This window comes from Narcine bancroftii, chromosome 10 (genome assembly GCF_036971445.1).
Source record: "Narcine bancroftii isolate sNarBan1 chromosome 10, sNarBan1.hap1, whole genome shotgun sequence".
Taxonomy (NCBI): Eukaryota; Metazoa; Chordata; class Chondrichthyes; order Torpediniformes; family Narcinidae; genus Narcine; species Narcine bancroftii.
Window position 1 is genome coordinate 19190786 of NC_091478.1, and position 18012 is coordinate 19208797.

Sequence of the window (18012 nt, forward strand, 5' to 3'; positions counted from 1 at the left end):
GAGTAAAAGACATTTATTGACGTTTGTTAAGTGGGCTGACAGCCCGAAAGCATTTGCTCATAAACTTTTGGAAACGTTGGAACTTCAAACACTCAGAGAGACACACCTGTATAATCTGCATAAACAAGCAGGAGGCCATCTACTATTAAATTAGACTAGAGAGAAAGTGCTGAACAAAGCAGAAACTGTGGTGGTACACCACTGGCCTACTGCAGGGGCAACCTCTGTACCTGCCGGAATGTAAGGAGACAGGACAACACCTGACCGGCTGTCAATCAGTCAGCCTGAATGGATCAAGCCCCACCCGTTCAAGTGTCAATCATCCTCCGGGATATAAGCCTGCGCCGGCCTCCTGAAGTCTCACTCAGAGTTACTGCAGCTACAACCAGCCTGGCTCTGTGAAAGTCTTTGTGAATTAAAGCCTATTCTACAGTCCTTAACTTGTGTGTGTCTGATTCTGGTTAACAGTGCACCACAGAAACATCCATGAATCTCCAGCTCAGTGATCTCTGGGGGATCAGAGGTGCAGAGGGTGAGCAAATTTAAGTTCTTGGGAGTCCCTATCTCAGAGGATCTTTCCTGGACCCAACACACTAATGGCATCATGAAGAAAGCACGCCATCACCTCCAGTTCTTCAGGCGTTTGCCTTGGTTTGGTACGGCATTGGGGACCCTGGCAAATTTCTACAGATGTGTGGTGGAAAGTGTGCTGACCAGCTGCACCACAGTCTGGTATGGGGACACTAATATCCCTGAGCATAAAGCCCTCCAAAAGGTAGTGGACACAGGCCAGGACATCACAGGCAAAACCCTCCCCACCACCGAGAACATCTACAGGGATCTCTGCCTTCAGAAAGCTGCAGCAATCATCAAGGATCCACACCACCCAGCTCATGCTCTGTTCTCGCTGCTGCCATCAGGAAAGAAGTTATAGGTGCCACAAGACTCGCACCACCAGGTTCAGGAACAGCTGCTGCCCCTCCACCATCAGACTCCTCAACAACAAACTCAATCAGGGACTCATTTTAGGACTCTTGCACGATATTGATTTTTTTTCTCTCTGTATGGCACAATTTCTTTATCTGCTTACATGTGTACATTAAGTAGTTTTTTTTTCTGCACAACCACTAGGTGGTCATTCTGCCTCAGCTGCAGGGAACAGAATCTTAGGGTTGTATGCTACGTCATGTAAGTACTCTAACAATAAATGTGAAACCTGAAATCTGGAAATCTAAACCTTCCTATTCTGAAATAAAATATATCATTAAATATACATAATCACTACATTTGAATGTATCGGTTAACCCTTTAAAAGGTCGGAAAATAAAATCCTAAATTGTCTGTATTAAAAGCAATATGGACAGGACAAGCTTTCCTTTTGAAAACCATATTTGCCCAGAATCTGTTACATGCAGACTAATTGCAGTGTGCACATCATTAAGTCTGACACATCCAGGTCTGTACAGGAAGTGTGGAAGCTGGGAGCCCACTGGAGATCACTGCTTTCCTACATAGTCACTGGACTTCACCTTGAGTCTGGGTGGTTCCATAGTTTTGCCCCTCAGCCTGATACCAGTCAAGGTGCATCTCAGAAATCCTCAATCATTTGAATGGGCCTAACAAACTTTATTTATAAAATTTGATAAATGTTTTATCCATTTTCCTTCACTGCACATTTATGCTTTTCAACAATTATCAGTTACTTTTTTTAAAAGATCATAATTTAAACAAAAAATCAACCATTCCCAAATATCCTCATCAGAGAAATCGGAAACTATGCAAAGGTTTTCTAGTCGTACGTTCCCTAGATAGCATTGCCCGAGGCCTACGCGCCCCCTGTAAAATGACGCAGCTCTGAGACCCTGAGGTCACTAGAAGATCTGGAGCCACCAAAGGTTGTGCTGACTATATGGCAGTGGGGAGGAATGGCCAAGAATTATGACCCAACTTATTGAAATGTTCATTTCAAACGTTCTACTGCACCTTTGAACGTGATTCTCATCTTTCAGACCGTTTGCTAGCTAATTGGCATGTCGTTCCCGCGACATACTGATATTTCTCTTCATAAATTAAATATTCCTCTTTCTAATGAATATTATGCATGTAGCATGCCCCTACTGTCTCTTGCCTAACTTCTTGTCACATGCATTCACTCCATGAAGCGGACAAGTTGAAATTATTCCTCTTTACACCAGACCTCAATAACCATTGTGCTTTTACTGCAAATTCAAATAGACCCAGCACACATACCGATCATCTCATTTTCGTCTCATTGAGCTTTTAGGAATTAACTGTACGGTGACAACAGTAGATTCCAATCTGGAAGATGGTACCCAAACCACACAAGGACCACTTCTTCCCCTCTGCCATCGGATTTCTGAATGAACAACGAACCACAGATGCCGCTTCACTTTCTCCTATTTTCTTGCTCTGTTTATTTACTTTTGAAATGCAATTTCTAGCAATATTGGCACTGTAATGCTTCCTAGATTTTGCACCGTTCCCCACTTATTTAAATAACATTTTTTTCACCCAAAAGGTTTGCTTCCTGAAAAGAAATTAAGGGATTATGATAGACAACTTCAAGTTGAACACAAAGATAGTTTCAGGTTTGCTGTATCGTGTAGGAAGTTGGTGAAGCATGAAATGAACCTTTATTGAATGTAACATGTTTAATCGCATAATGATGCTGGCACGCAACTGACCTAAAAATGTTTTGCCGCTGGTTTTCTTTTGCATTCAGCTCTCATGTCATTGTCCAACAATAAATGGCTAGCTTTGATGGATTCCATTTGCCCCGATACCGCTTTTCCACAGTTGCAATGTCCTGGTGAAACCTTTCATCCTGTTCATCATTGACTGTGCCAAGATCAGCAGGGAAGACGTCCAAGTTTGCACTTCATAGTTTTGTATGCTTGAAGTCAACTTAAAATATGACAGGAAATCACAAAAATAGGTTAAATCTAAAAAATGGTATGTGATAGGAAATTTTTAAGGTGATTTTCATGATCAGCACCCAAAATCCATAAAATACACTCCAAAGTATTCAGGAAGCAAAATCTCTGTTAACCAGTGATTTCTTTTTAGATTTAAGCAAGTGAAATAGCACACCTCGCTAAGGTTTACTGTAACATTAACCATGGGTTGTTGCGCAGTGAGACAAAGGCTCATATATGACTGAAGAATTTATGTTAATGCAACTTAATCTCAAAAGTAAATATTGGATAATGAATTACTCAGTTTTGTTAAACTTAGTTACAGTAAGTATATCATCAACGAACACCATACTATATATGGAGCTGTGAAGCAGCAATAGGCCAGTCAATCTCTAACTTTTATTGAGATCGTATTTGATCTACTCTTGACCTCACCACCTCTTTCCAGCTCTCTTTCACTCTCCCCATACACCCGACTTACACTGCAGTTCAAATGTCTGTCAATTCCTTCCGTGAATATAATCAAAGACCATCTCCACAGCTCTCTGGAGCAGAAGATTCCAGAGTCATGGCACTCGGAAAGAAGAAATTCCACCTAATCTTCAAACTTATGTCAAAGTTCAAAGTTTAAGGTTATTGTCAGAGTTTATACAGGTACTCCTCGACATACATCCGTATTCCATTCTGGATGACCAGTCGTATCTCGCAAAGGACGTATGCTGGAATTGCATATTTTACCTTGTTAGTTGGTGTCCCGGGGTCTGTAGGCTGGGTGCAGCCATCTTGATTGCGCGAGCTTTCAGTGGGCGCATATGCAGTAGTTTTGCATATTGGAGTTCAATTGGCACATGCGGGAGAGTTAAGCGACCTAACCATATTGAATTCACACCCTTGACTCTCGCGCATGCTCTAACCGAACTCCAATACACGAACCCGCCTGGCATGCACCAACTGAAGACTCGCAAATGTGCACAGGAATCAAGATGGCCCCGCCCAGCCTACGGATCCCGGGACGCCAACTAACAAACCAAGTACGCACATTTTTACTCTTAGATGCCCTACATCCCTGTAATAGTTGGTCAAATACAACATAAACCGTGTAGATTTTTATATTTTTTTCTTTTTAAAAAAAATTTGGTCATATGTGCAGATGGACGTAAATCATTTAGGTCTCAAGTCAGGGAGTACCTGTACATGACATTGCATGCAACAGGCAACCCTGAGATTCTTTTTCTCCCTAATCCTAGATACCCCTAATAGGGGAAACAGCCCCTACCACTTATCTTCAAAATCCAATGTATTTAAATGAGAACACTTTTTGTTCAGAATCAAAATAGGAATCTGAATTTATTGACATGAACATGACACAAAATTTGGGGGGTTTTTTTGCACCAGCATTACAGGTGCAAATATTACTATAAATTACATTTAAAAAAATAAATAAATTAGTGCAAAGAAGAGAAAGTAAGGTAATGTCTGTGGTCCATTGTCCAGGCTCCAGAGAGTTGTTAACTCATCAGCGACATCATGGGTCCAAGTCTTCACTCAAATGAGGACATCCATAAGAGACAAGAAAGCAGCCTCTATCCTCAAAGACCCCCAGCATCCAGGCCATGCCCTCTTCACAGGAAGGTGGTACAGGAGCCCGAAGACAAGCGCTCTGCCATCGGATTTCTGAATGGACAATGAACCACAGATGTTACCTCAGATTATCCAATTTTCTTGCACCATTGACTTCTGAAACATAATAGATAGAAATGTTTGCCCTGTTGATGCTGCAGCAAAGCAACAAATTCTGTGACATGTCCATGACAATAAATTCTGATTCGGAAATATGATGGTGGAGGGGGAAGAAGCTGTTTTTGTACCATTGGGGGTTCATACTTATAAAGACAGAAATCAAATGGTTGTGCATGGTGTAAATAATGTTTGCAGGTGCATCTACTTCAATGCAAGGTATTTTGTAGGAAAGGCAGATGAGCTTAGAGCAAGGATTCGAATGTGGAATTATGTTATTGCGGCCATTAGTGAAACTTGGTTGCAGAAGGCTCAATATTCTGGGGTTTTGTTGCTCAAGACACGATTGATCGGGAGGAATGAAATGGGGAGGAGTAGTGTTACTCATCAGGGAAACTGTCACAGCTGTACAGACTAGAGGAGTCATTTACTGAGGCAAAATGGGTGGAGCTGAGGAATGGGAAAGACATGACCACATTAATGGGGTAATATCATAGCCAGCGAGAATTGGAGGAGCAAATCTGCAGGGAGATGACAGACAGCTGCAGGAAATATAGAGTTGTGAAGGTAGGTGATTTTAACTTTTGACATATTGACTGGGACTCCCATACTGTGAAAGGGCTGGATTGCTCAGAGTTTGTCAAATGTGTTCGGGAAAGTGGATGGCAGGGGTATGGAGGGATGTGGACTGGGTGCAGGAGAGTGGGGCAAGGTACAACAAGAGGAATGAGATAGATCAGCTGTGAAGGGAGCTCAGGCCAGTATTTCTGCATTGGTCAAAGGTTCAAGGTTCGTTTTACTGTCACGTAATAATACATTAAAAATCTAATGTACATGATCTACTTCAACGTTTGTCTGTTGTAAAGCAAAGAAAGAGTCGCCATGAGCATTGCTCGATGCCCCTAACAAGAAGAGAAAGAGAAGCAAAGGTTTCAACTTTCAAAGTTCCTTTATTGTCATGTAATAGTATGGAACATGTAATATTACATAAAGTTGCCTTCTGCCTGCCGTAAGGCAAAGAGTCTCCATTAATATTGCCCGGTGGCCCTTACAGTAAGAAAGAAAGAGAAGCAAATGAGGGTCCCTTCAGAGTCACTGAGTGTCCATGAATTTATCTCCGGAACTCCTCCAGACCCCTATTCGATTCCACAGCAATCCAAGCTCCAGATCCAAGCCTCCAACACAATCAGGATGCATTCATCACCCAAGGCCCTTCTGGTGCTCTTCTTGCTCTCAGCACCCTCTCAAGTCCCAGTTCTGCTATCTGATTCCTATGAGCCAGTCTCCAGCATCCCACAGCCTTTGGGCACAGACTCAGTGGTGCTGATGAGAGCAACATTGTGGTTCTGGCACCACCCAGCCAGATTCTCCATCTCCAATATCTAGCCTGAATTATCACCCAGTTATCAGACCAACCACGGTGGGGTGGCAGTAATTATTCTTTAACCAAGCTTTTAGTCAATACTTTTATCTTTTCATTTTGCTTTGTTTGCTGAGGCTCCCTGTGACAAGGCTACACTGAATATTTTTGCTATATTTAAGATACACCATAAAGAAAATCATTCCATTCATCTGCTAATCTGCTTACTTACAAAACCTGCTTGCTTTAAAACCTGCTTGTCATTATATCCTTACCTGTGAAAACTGCCAAAAACAGAAAGAAAATGCTGCAAATAGCCCTCAAAGTTCAAAGTTCAGATTTGTTAACAGAGTACATACATGACATCATTTACTGCCTTGAGATTCTTGCTCCTGCAGGCGAGGCAGAATTGCCACTTATTCGTCGTGCAAAAAAAAACCGTACACAAGAAGATACGTGCATATGTAAACAAATAAAAAATTGTAAACAACCTAACTGCAATTGGCATCAAAAGGAGACCCAGATACTGCAAAATTTGATGAAAGTATTGTCTGGTTCCCCTTTCGCAGATACTGCCTGATCCACTGAGAGTTTCCAGAATTCTGTGAACAGTTTCACTCTTCATGAACGGGAATTCAGAGAACCAGAGTGGGGATAGCAGCAAGTTGGGCGCACATTAAAATGATGGGGAGGGGTAAGAGGCTCACCACAGAGTGACGGAGGAACTTTCCCACGTTTCTGAAGAAGATTGTAGCCTTCTTGTCCCAAAGGCATTAGTGGCAGGAAATGAGTTGTCTGGAAGGAGTCCATAATGGAAACAGGTTTTCTTCTGTTTTCAAGCATCTGCAGAATTTTGCTTTTCTTCGAGTTTCTTTATTTAAAATATAAATGGCTCTGTGAAAACCAATTAGAGCGGAGTAAATTTGGAATTACATTTTTCTTCATCCACAATTCAGTTGACAACTCAATTGCTTTTCAATATGATGACCCTTGTAAGATGACTCAATCTGAATTTTAAAGCCTTCCAACCTAATATTACTCTCCATTTAAACACTATGAATATTACAATCAATCACATTATTCTTCAGTTATCAGTTTTTAATGAACTGATAAGTGTGTGCTGAATTGACGCTAACTCTTAATGCCTATTCATACACAAGAAGGAAGTCTACTTGAGTAAGTTCTGGCAATCACCTTGTCCTCTTATCAAGAGTTATTACCTTCAGGAGCAGGAGGGAGAAGAAAACTCAAAGGGCATTTGTTTCAGTTTTTTTTGTCAAGAACTCTATCTATTTCCATTCGGTTGCCTTCATTTGAATTTGCAACAGTGAGCCAGGAGAAGCCAAAAGAATTATATTCTCTCGACCTTACTCAGATAAAAATCCTTCAGACAAACCAGAAGGTTGAGGGTGCCTGTTTGTAAAACAGGTCACACCAGAGAGCCCAGCAGCAAACTAATAACATTGGACAACAATTATTTCTTTCAAAAGGCTTGCTTCCTGAAATAAACTGAGGGATTATGATGGGCAACTTCAAGCTGAACACCAAGATAATTTCAAATTTGCTGTATCACGTAGGAAGTTGGAGAAATATTAAATGAACTTTTATTGAATTTAGTATGTTTTATTTAATATTTTCTTTAAGATTAATCAATACAAACATACAATAATTACTGCAGGTAAGTACATATACCTTATGATTAATCATTTTTATATATATGAAAAAACCCCAACCCCCCCCCAACTACTACCCTCCCTTCTCCCTGCCCCAACTACTACCCTCCCTCCTCCCTCCTCGCTGCCCCAACTACTACCCTCCCTCCTCTCTCCTCCCTGCCCCAACTACAAAGAAAGAAAGAGGAGATCATTAAATAATCTTAAAGTTATAACTATGAGGCTTCTTGGCTGCAGGAGTGAAGACATCCACTGGGGCAGACCAAGACCTCACACTTTAATATGAACAGCTTTCAAGTAAGGGCTCCAAACTTTAATTAAAAAAAAGAATATTTATTTCTCAAATTGTGCGTAATTTTTTCTAGAGGAATATAGGCTTTCATTTCATTGTACCATCTTTTCATCCCTAAATTTTAATCAGATTTCCATGTAATAGCTAAGCATTTTTTGAAACTGCTATTGATAAATGCAAAACTCAATTTGATACATATTTACCTTAAATTTTAAAGCCGTTGATTTAATATCTCCTAACAAAAATAACATTGGATCAAGAGGTAAATTTATTTTTAAAATCTGCTCTAAAAAAGATTTAATTTGTGACCAGAAACTTCTAACCTTAGGACAGGTCCATGTTGAGTGTAAAAAAGTACCTACTTCTTGACCACATCTAAAACATGTATCTGAAGAACTGAGCTGGAATTTTTTAAAATTTAAATGGAGTAAAATATAATTGATGTAAAATATTGTATTGAAAAAATCTATAATGTACATTTATTACTTTCGTCATAGTGTCTCTACATATATTTCTCCATACTTTTTCATCTACCTTTCTATCTAAATCCATTTCCCATTTCATTCTAGATTTATGAAGATCAGGTTTAGGCAATTTATTTTGCAACAACTTATATATTTCTGAAATAATTTTTTTGAATTTAGCAGGTGCTGACACATAGCGTTAGTTCAGTTGACCTAAAAATGTTTTGCTGTTAATTTTCATTTGAACTTAGCATCTGATGCCTCTCGTCTCCGCATTCAACAATAGTTGGCCAGCATTGATGGATTCCAGTTATCCTGATACCACTTTTCCTTGGGTCACAATGTCCTGGTGAAAGCTTTCACCAGGCTCGTCACTGACTGCATCAAGATCAGCAGGGAAGAAGCCCAAGTGCGAATGCAGAAAATTAATTTTCAATTGACGTGTCGTACTTCATGGTTTTGTATGCTTGAAGCTTGTTGCCAATCAGCTGGATGTGACAGGAAAATATGACAGGAAACCACAAAAATAGGCTACATTGTCAAAACAGCACATGCTAGGAACGTTTTAAGGAGATTTTCATGATCAACAGCCCAAAATCCATAAAATCCACCCAAAAGTGTTCAGGAAGAAAAATCTTTGTTGTCTAGCGTAATCAATATCTGAGTCTCAGAATTCCATGCTAATGCCCCTGAATTGTGGGTGAGAGAATATTGCTCAAGATAGAGTTCCCTTTGGGCCCTCAGGTTTGTGTCAGCTCTTTCTTTCCCTGCTCCCACCCCACGGCACTGCCTTCAGATTTGTATACACTTCCCCTCTGAAGTCGCTGTTGAAACTCTGCCCCCGGCATCTTGCCAGGCAGCCCAATGTTGGCCAAGGAAATATAAATCTTGTCACCATCCCACTGGGTTCCTAGATCCATGCCTTCTGGTTAGCAAACTTCTTATTATCATGATCCATCGAGGACATCTACAGAAAGTGAAGTCTTAAGAAAGCAGCCTCGATCCTCATCGACCCCCACCAGCCAGGCTATGCCCTCTTCACTCTGCTACCATCAGGAAGGAGGCACAGAAGCCAACAGCACAAGGACAGCTTTTTCCCCTCTCCCATCAGATTCCTGAACTGTGGATGAACCACACTTTACTTTCTTGAACTATTTATTTATTTTTGACATAATTTATAGCTGCCACCATATAACCATAACCATATAACCATTTACGGAGCGGAAACAGGCCATAATGGCCTTTCGAGTCCACACCAGTTCACTAGAACAACTCCACTAGCTCAAACCTCCCGCTCACCGCCAATAATATAATGCTTTAATCCAATTAATATATTTTTCTGGTAAATTGAACCTCTGTAATACTTTAAATAGTTCCATTCTACTCTGTCAGAGCAAAACAACAAATTTAATGACATGTTCACGACAATAAATTCAGATTCTGATTCTGCCTTTCTTTGATCCAGGCATGAAATAGTTTCTCTGCAAAGTGAGTTGACATATTTTAGCCATTCGGAAAGCATTCCAATTCATTAAAACTGGCTTTGCAAAGTTTCCACTGTATCAGCAATTCCCCATTTGCCTGTGAACCTTGTCCAAAATAGCATGTATGGTATTTATTTTGTTCATTTGAACATGTCAATATAATTATTCATTAAAAGTGCTGTATCTTCATAAGATGCCACAATTTAGCACACAATGCTCCTCAACTTACAATGGGGTTATGTTCTGGCAGATCCATCCTAAGTCTAAAAATCGTAAGTCGAGAAAGAATACAGCACCTACCATTTTTTTTCTATAATTAAATTTTCAATACATAGGGAAAAAAAATTAACGTTCACATCTGAAAGCACTCTGGGCATGAAGAATGCTTTTCGATAATCTTGCATGAGGCCCAGCATCGTGAGAGAGTGGCGCATCGCATATCACAAGCACGGGAACAGATCGGAATTCAAAACTGAAAGCATGGATTCAAGCCATTGTAACTCCCCAAAAAATCGTAAGTTGGACTATTCTAAGCGGGGGGGGTGGGGGGGGGGGGGGAGGGGGACCTGCAGTATTATCCTCTTTGTTGAAAATAAGAAGCTGTAGATGCTGAAATCTTGAGCAAATGAAGGGAATGCTTTAAGTTCGGACTCTTTTAAAATCTAACCTGAGGAAACTACAGAAAGCTGTAGAAGCATGTATGATATTGATGTTCAAAAGACATTAATAAATCATAATGTTTATTGTCATACACATTGTACAATGTATACATGGCCAAAATTCTTATTTGCTGCCACCAAACAGGTACTTGTAAAGAAAATTGATAAAAGCAAGATAATTGAATTAAATTAAAAGAAATAATGAATACGTAAGATGGATAATAAACATTCACAGTAATCCGAGTGCAAAAAGCATGGCATGCAATAGTGTCTTTGGCTTGGCTTCGCGGAAGAAGATTTATGGAGGGGTAATGTCCACGTCAACTGCAGGCTCGTTTGTGGCTGACAAGTCCGATGCGGGACAGGCAGACACGGTTGCAGCGGCTGCAGGGGAAAATTGGTTGGTTGGGGTTGGGTGTTGGGTTTTTCCTCCTTTGTCTTTTGTCAGTGAGGTGGGCTCTGCGGTCTTCTTCAAAGGAGGTTGCTGCCTGCCGAACTGTGAGGCGCCAAAATGCACGGTTTGAGGCGATATCAGCCCACTGGCGGTGGTCAATGTGGCAGGCACCAAGAGATTTCTTTAGGCAGTCCTTGTACCTCTTCTTTGGTGCACCTCTGACACGATGGCCAGTGGAGAGCTCGCAATATAACACGATCTTGGGAAGGCGATGGTCCTCCATTCTGGAGACGTGACCAATCCAGCTCAGTTGGATCTTCAACAGCGTGGATTCAATGCTGTCGGCCTCTGCCATCTCGAGTACTTCGATGTTAGGGATGATGCAATAGTGTAGACAGTTCACAATTAGTGTACCAAGGTTTTCAGGCTTCTGTGCCTTCTGCCTGTGAGAACAGTGTGACCAGGCGATAGGAGTCCTTTGTGATGTTGGCTGCCTGCTTTTTAAAAATTTTTTTTTATTTTTCACACTATGAACCATATTGACCAAAATGCACATAAACATTTCCCTCTTGAATATACACAGTGTCATTTTCTCCCCTTTATCCCCACTCCCTTCCCTCCCTCCTTCCCACTCCCCTCCTGTTAGGTCTGCTTTGTTCATGAATGAGTGAGACAAACACCAGGCTGAGTCGAAATCAGGGTTCTTTGTTCTTTATTACCGGATTGTAACACTTGCGACTAACAAGTTAGTCGGAGAATGCATTCTGCCGTTATCAGCAAAATGGTGATTTTTTATACCCTTGGATACATGTTTAGAACATCATCATATCATTACTTGTCCAATGACTAAAACTGTTGCTATCCTTTCCCTGCTAGCTTCCTGCCTCTCAATCCATCAATGTCTCTCTTATCTTGTAAGTACAAGGATGCATTCTGTTACTCCTTAGTACTGGGTGACTCCTTCTCCGGTCCCATCTCATGATGTTTTACCTAACAGGAGTACAAGGACACCTCCCCTTCTTGTTACTGCCCTGTACAGGGTAACTCCCTACACATTCCCATCTCATGATGTTTTACCTTACACTCCCCACCCACTAAACATTCAACATATATTAAACAATTAATACATTAATACATTAATGTATTAATGTATTAAACCCATTAAACAATGTCATCACACAATGAAAATAAACAAGAAAATAGTGTCATCTACTTTTACACACTGGGTCAATTCATTTCGTCTTCTTCTCATTCTGTCATTTTAGGTGGTGGAGGTCCACGGTAAGCTCTCTCTGTTGTGATCCTTGTACGGTTCCCAAATTTGTTCGAATACTGTGATGTTATTTCTTAAATTATATGTTATTTTTTCCAATGGAATACATTTATTCATTTCTATGTACCATTGCTGTATTCTCAGGCAATCTTCTGATTTCCAGGTTGACATTATACATTTTTTGGCTACAGCTCAGGCTATCATAATAAATCTTTTTTGTGCTTCATCCAAATCGAGGCCAAGTTCTTTACTTCTTATATTACTTAGAAGAAAGATCTCTGGATTTTTTGGTATGTTATTTTTTGTGATTTTATTTAATACCCGATTTAGATCTTCCCAAAACTTTTCCACTTTCTCACATGCCCAAATTGCATGTACTGTTGTTCCCGTTTCCTTCTTACAGCGAAAACATCTATCTGATACTGTTGGGTCCCATTTATTTAACTTTTGGGGTGTGGTGTATAGTCTGTGTAACCAATTATATTGTATCATGTGTAACCTCGTGTTTATTGTATTTCTCATAGTTCCAGAGCATAGCTTTTCCCATGTTTCATTCTTTATCTTTATGTTTAGATCTTGTTCCCACTTTAGTTTGCGTTTACAGCTTGTTTCCTCGTTCTCTTTCTCTTGCAGTTTGATGTACATGTTTGTTATAAATCTTTTAATTATCATTGTGTCTGTAATCACATACTCAAAGCTGCTTCCTTCTGGTAATCTCAGCCTGCTTCCCAATTTGTCTTTCAAGTAGGTTTTCAGTTGGTGGTATGCAAACATTGTACCATGAGTAATACCATATTTGTACTTCATTTGTTCAAAAGATAATAATTTATTTCCTGAAAAACAATTTTCTATTCTTTTAATCCCTTTTCTCTCCCATTCTCTAAAGGAAAGGTTATCTATTGTGAAAGGGATTAGTTGATTTTGCATCAATATTAATTTTGGTAGTTGATCATTTGTTTTTTTCCTTTCTACGTGAATCTTCTTCCAAATGTTGAGCAGATGGTTTTCATCCCACTTATATAGTATATGTTCAGGTACCTTCTCCCCTATTTTATCTAGCTCTAATCTGGTCCAATCTGGTTTTTCCCTTGTTTGATAAAAATCTGATAGGTATCTTAATTGTGCTGCTCTATAATAATTCTTAAAGTTTGGTAGCTGTAAGCCCCTTTGTACCATTCTGTTAATTTATCTAGTGCTATCCTCGGTTTCCCCCATTTCCATAAGAATTTTCTTATTATTTTCTTTAGCTCCTTGAAGAATTTCTCTGTTAGGTGAATTGGTAACGATTGAAATAGGTATATTGTATCTTTGGGAAGATATTCATTTTAATGCAATTTACCCTTCTTATCAGTGTTAGTGGTGAATCTTTCCAATGTTCTAAGTCATCTTGTAATTTCTTCATTAATGGCTGATAATTTAATTTGTATAGATGGCCTAGATTATTATCTAGTTGAATACCTAGGTATCAGATTGCTTGTGTTTGCCATTTAAATGGTGATTCTTTCTTAAACTTTGTGACATCCGCATTATTCATTGGCATCGCTTCACTTTTATTTGCATTGATCTTGTACCCTGATATTTCTCCTTATTCCTTCAATTTATGTAATTCTTTTATTGATAATTCTGGTTCTGTTAAGTATACTATGATGTAATCTGCAAACAGACTGATTTTATATTCCTTCTCTTTTATTTTTATCCCTCTTATTTTATTTTATGTTCTTATCAGTTCTGCCAAGGGTTCTATAGCTAACATGAACAGTGAGGGAGATAGTGGACATCCCTGCCTAGTTGACCTGCTTAATTTAAATTGGTTTGATATATATCCATTTACTGTCACCTTCGCCAATGGTCCCTTATATAATGCTTTAATCCTATTAATATATTTCTCTGGTAGGTTGAACCTCTGTAGTACTTTGAATAAATAATTCCATTCTACTCTGTCAAAGGATTTCTCTGCATCTAAGGCAGCCGCCACTGTTGGCATCTTGTTTTCTTGTTCTGCATGAATTAAGTTAATGAACTTACAGATATTGTCTGTTGTTTGTCTTTTCTTAATAAATCCAGTTTGATCTCATTTTACTATTTTTGGTACACAGTCAGCCAATCTGTTTGCTAATAGTTTAGCTATTATCTTATAATCTGAGTTGAGTAGAGATATTGGTCTATACGATGCTGGTGTTAGTGGATCTTTCCCCGTCTTTGGTATTACTGCAATTATTGGTGTTTTGCATGAATCTGGCATGTTTTGTATTTCTTCAATCTGGTTCATTACTTCCAGGAGAGAAGGAATTAATAAGTCTTTAAATGTTTTATAGTATTCTATTGGGAGTCCGTCCTCTCCCGGCATTTTATTGTTCGATAGTTTTTTTTAATATATCCTGTATTTCCTCTATTTCAAATTATTTTATTAATTTGTTTTGTTCCTCTTCTTGCAATTTCTGTAGTTCAATTTTAGCTAGAAACTCATCTATTTTGTCTTCTTTCCCTTCATTCTCAGTTCGATATAATTGCTCATAGAATTCCTTGAAGTTTTCATTGATCTCCGTTGGGTTAAATGTAATTTGTTTGTCCTTTTTCCTTGATGCCAATACCATTCTTTTAGTTTGTTCTGTTTTAAGCTGCCAAGCTAGTATTTTGTGCGTTTTTTCTCCTAGCTCGTAATACTTCTGCTTTGTCTTCATTATGTTCTTCTCCACCTTGTCCTTTTGTAGCGTTTCATATTTTATTTTTTTGTCCACCAATTCTCTTCTTTTTGTTGTATCTTCCCTTGTTGCTAGTTCTTTTTCTGTACTTATTATTTCCCTTTCCAGCTGTTCTATTTCCCGATTGTAGTCCTTCTTCATCTTAGTTACATAACTTATTTTCTGCCCTCTGATGAAAGCTTTCATTGCATCCTATAGTATAAATTTATCTTTACTTTGGCTGCCTGTTTGAGGCAGCACCTCAAGTGGATGTCTGCAATGGATAGGAGGTCAGAGCCTGCGATGGACCTGGCTATGTTTGCTACCTTCTGCAGCCTTCATCATTCCCCAGTACTTGCATTGCCAATCCGGGATAGGAAGGCTTTAGAAGGATATGGATCAAATGCCAACAGATTGAACTAGCCCAGAATGCAAAACTTGGAATGCACAGGCAAGATGGCCTGAAGGGCCTGCTCTGTGCTGTATAACTCTGTGACTATAACCCAAAACGTTGATAGTCTATTTCTCTCTGTGGATGCTGCCTGACCTGCTGACTTCCTCAAGCTTCTCTTTGATTTCTCTTTATTCTTTGATTTCATTATGCCATGTATAAGAGCATGAAACAAATTTGATTTCAAATTAAGTGTAGCTTAATTCAAATACAATTTATCACAAAAACTATTAATTTGCCTGTTTTATCACATCTGACTAACATTGGTCTGGATTTATTTTCAATGTAGACATACAGCGCAGTAACAGGCCCTTATGGTCCACAAGCCCTTGCCACCCAAATACACCAATTAACCTACAAGGGTGGGAGGCAACCAGTGCACCCAGAGGAAACCCAAGCAGACACAGGGAGAATGTACAAACTCCTTACAGGCAGCACCGGATTCGAATCCAGATTGCTGGAGGTGTAATGGCGTTGCACCAACCGTTACACTAAAGCAGAATTAGAATCAAAATTTATTCTCATGAACAAGTCACAAAATTCGTTATTTTACAGCAGCATCGTGGTGCAAACATTCATATAAACCTCCTGACAACAATAAATGTTTAAAAATAGTGCACAAAAAAAGGCAGTGTCTTTAATAAGGCCTCTACACTAACCATGGTGCCCTTTTCATATTCCAGACCTTCATCAAAGGGAAGTGGTGTGCCAAGATGTTGTTAATTTTAAAAGTTCATGGATTGGCCCAATGTAACTCAAACCTTAGTCGGATGCTTGGGGAATCCAAGAACAAGGCTAAAATCAACCGTTTAAACCATGGGTTTCCACCAATCTTCACTTGGTTTGGGCAAGAGATGGGATGTTGCCCCTACAGTAATGTTGTCCTGCAACCTTAATCCTATCAAATCAGAAATGTTATGAATCAGAGGGTGGCTCTTTGGCCCATTGAGTCAATGCCTCTCCTAGTTGAGAAATCTCATCAGCCCTCTTCTCCTGTTGCTTCCCCAGAGCCTCATAAATTATTCTCCCCCACACCGACCAATTTCCCACCAATTGATGATGACTGATTCATTTTGATCCCAGTATCCACACAGGTAATGTATCCCAAATCTGAGCAGCTCCCTAATTAAAAAAAAAAGATTCTTCTCTTTAGTATATTTTCCCCATGTTTTCAAATCTCTATCCCTCAGTCTTTGAAACATTTACAATTGAAAGCAACTTTACTCTCACTTCTGCCAAAGTATAGCATATCTCAAAAAGGAATCAGTCCTCATACATTCAAATAAAACAAGTCACCAGTTGTGGATCATGCATTGTTTATGGAGAATGAAGTGGAGATTGCAAAGGGGATGAAATGTCTATCCTAAATTCCAATCCTTCCTAGATAAGGGGCGGATGTGAGAGAGAGGACCACAAAATAGCAAAACATAGCACGATGGTTCAACATCCAATGGGGCAAGTCCCCTTTCGGGCTAGAATGCAGAGAGATTTTGTGACAATGTGTGGCACATACTTGGGGAAGTGAATGTTATTCAGATAGGTTTTCTCGCGATTGAACAACAGGTTGCCTTTAAGTTACATACCCTTTTGTAAATGAAGTTTGGGAAGGTAGATGCAGATCGTACTGATGCTCTCAAGCTGTTTGCAATGCTGCTTTAAAAGAAAGTGATGATTAGACAGAGGCTTGTACATTACCTATCGATTTTTTTCTAAATTGCATTTTTTCAATGAACATATAAATATTCCTGTGATATCTCCCAAAGGAACTCACCTCATCTTTTATTCAACATTAGGGTTTTAGCATTGCTGCCTTGGCAAGAATTTTTAGCTTCCATCCATGAATTCATCTGAACTTGTTGCTTGCCTGTCATTTCTCCAGGCAGTTAGAATCATAGTAATGAGTTTATTATCATATGCACAATCTCCAAAATTCATTTTGTGCAAGAAAACTACAAAAACAAATTTAAAAATCTACAATCTTCTTTGAATTAAAAAGAGTCAATAAATATACATTTTTTTCCCCAAAAGGTTTATTTCCTGAAAAGAAATTGGGGAGTATGATAGACTACTTCCAGCTAAACCCAAAGAAAATTTCTGATGCCTCTCGTGTCTATATCCAACAATAGTCAGCCAGAATTGATGGATTCCAGTTGCCCTGATTCTGATTTTCTAGGGTTACCATTGAAATCTTCCACCATGTTCGTAACTGACTGCACCAAGATCAGCAGGGGAAAAGGTCCAAGTGCAAATGCAGAAAATGAATTTTCAATGACATGTTGCATTTTATGATTTTGTATGCTAGACTTTAAACATGACAGGAAAAGAAAATCACAAAAATAGGGTATATCTGAAAAAGGTACGAGATAGGAAAACTTTAATTTTTGACATGAGAGGAAACTGGAGCACCAAGGAAACTCATGCATTCTGCTGCAGCAGAATGTGAGGTGTGGATACATCCCAACTCGACCCAATTCAGTTTGATCATCTTAGCTTGTTACATTCTCACTGTGACTGTCACGGTACGTTGGAGATAGAGCTGCGCACGTTCTCGATTCAGGTTGCCCCATAAGCTGTAGCGTAGCATTGTGGTTCGTCAGTGATCAGGACC

The 18012-nt window shown here is 39.4% G+C and overlaps 1 long non-coding RNA gene across 2 annotated transcripts in view; it reads right to left on the minus strand.

The window, feature by feature from the left end:
- The window catches only part of LOC138743905 (uncharacterized), a 179209-nt gene extending 162156 nt beyond the window's left edge, over positions 1 to 17053 (minus strand). For both annotated transcript variants that reach the window (XR_011345108.1, XR_011345107.1), the window contains exon 1: positions 16988 to 17053. This is a non-coding gene — a long non-coding RNA (uncharacterized lncRNA). The remainder of the gene's footprint in view (positions 1 to 16987) is intronic.
- Positions 17054 to 18012: the final 959 nt, after the last annotated feature.